The sequence below is a fragment of the Sinocyclocheilus rhinocerous genome, unplaced genomic scaffold (assembly GCF_001515625.1).
Source record: "Sinocyclocheilus rhinocerous isolate Xijiao unplaced genomic scaffold, SAMN03320098_v1.1 scaffold892, whole genome shotgun sequence".
Lineage (NCBI taxonomy): Eukaryota > Metazoa > Chordata > Actinopteri > Cypriniformes > Cyprinidae > Sinocyclocheilus > Sinocyclocheilus rhinocerous.
In genome coordinates, this window is record NW_015642825.1 from 453,361 (window position 1) to 455,681 (window position 2,321).

Here is a 2,321-nt window from a genome sequence, read left to right on the forward strand (position 1 = left end):
ATAGACACAAATCTGAATATATAGAAGTAAATCTGAATATATAAATGTAAATCTGAATACATAGACACAAATCTGAATATATAGAAGCAAATCTGAATATATAAATGTAAATCAGAATATATAGACAAATCTGAATAAATATAAATGTAAATCCGAATATACAGATATAAAACTGAATATATAGAAGCAAATCTGAATATATAAATGTAAATCAGAATATATACACAAATCTGAATATATAGAAGTCGATCTGAATATATAAATGTAAATTTGAATATATAGAAGTAAATCTGAATATATATATAAATGTAAATCCGAATATACAGATATAAAACTGAATATACAAATGTATTGTAAATCAGAATATATAAATGTAAATCTGAATATATATATATATACACAAACCTGAATATATAGAAGTAAATCTGAATATATAAATGTAAATCTGAATATATAGACACAAATCTGAATATATAGAAGTAAATCTGAATATATAGAAGTAAATATGAATATATAAATGTAAATCTGAATATATAGAACTAAATCGGAGTATATAAATGTCAATCTGAATATACAGATATAAAACTGAATATATAAAAGTACATCTGAATATATGAATGTACATCTCAATATACAGTATCTCACAGAAGTGAGTACACCCCTCACATTTTTGTAAATATTTTATACATTGTAGCAAAGTGTCATTTCTTCAGTGTTGTCACATAAACAGATATAATAAAATATTTACAAAAATGTGAGGGGTGTACTCACTTCTGTGAGATACTGTAAATACATCTTTATTATCTGGCATGTCAAAAGACAGATGTTATTTATTATTTTTATTAAAACAATATGCCTATACATCCTGAATGCATCAATTAGGATATTGCACTATATTAATTACTGTAAGTGTATATAACTTATCTAAACCAAACAGAGTATTTTTACTGTATTTTACAAAAAGGCTGGCAGTAGCGCCAAAAAGTCCTTACAATTCAACATAGCTAAAAATTTTGCAAGTTCTTGTCTGGTGTAAAACAGCCACTGTATCTATTTTTGCTATTCTAATATAAATAAATCCATGTTATCACGTAGCATTTTTCCCTTTACTAGGTAGTGGTACAAATTGTTTAAAGGAATCACCTGGAAAATTTACGTGATATTGGTTTTAGTTGGACCACTATATTTCAGAAGCTATGTATTCGCATCAGGACTTGATTAAATCACAGAAGGGAACTATGGCTGGAAGAGAATGTGGGATTTACACCTCTCTCTGATGGAGCTTGATCACCATATAATCAACATCCTGTTATCTGTACCTTATTCTGGGGAAACATACATTCAAGGCAGCTTGAGAGGCAGAGGACTTCGACTTCAACAATGGAGAGTACGGGAGCATGTACTTGTATATATTCAGATTTAATTCTATATATATTCACATTTACATTTATATATTCACATTTACTTCTATACATTCAGATTTGTATCTATATATTCATGGTTATAACTGTATATTCAGATTTGCATTTATACATTCAGATGCACTTCTATATATTCAGATTTACATTTATAAATTCAGCTTTACATTTATACATTCAGACGTACTTCTATATATTCAGATTTACATTTATACATTCAGACGTGCTTCTATAATTTCAGCTTTACATTTATACATTCAGATGTACTTCTATATATTCAGATTTGTATCTATATATTTGTGGTTATAACTTTATATTCACATTTTAAGTTTATATATTCAGATGTACTTCTATATATTCAGATTTACATTTATATATTTGTGGTTATAACTTTATATTCACATTTTAAGTTTATATATTCAGATTTACATTTATATATTCAGAATTTACATAATTATTTCCTGTTTGGCACCTCATATTTATATATTAAAGATTTTTTTACTTTATATGTTATATATAATTTATATATTAATATTTTATTTTAAAGTTGTTTTTTTTTACAATGTAAGAATTTGTTTCATTATAATATTTAAATAATACTTGTTTAAATAATTTGTTTCATTATCAAATACTTTTATTATATGGGTCAATTACAGATCTTTTACAAATCTTTAACAGTGCCGCAGGATCTTAAGAAATGTCATCTCTGAAATAAAGTTGGTTGAATATTTGGAAAACAAACAAACAGTCTTTTCAAAATTGCTTTAACCACTATATTTACATTTAGTCATTTAGCAGACACTTTTATCCAAAGCGACTTACAAATGAGGACAATAGAAGCAACCAAAACCAACAAAAGAGCAATAATATGCAAGTGCTATATTAGTATATTATTATAGTGTT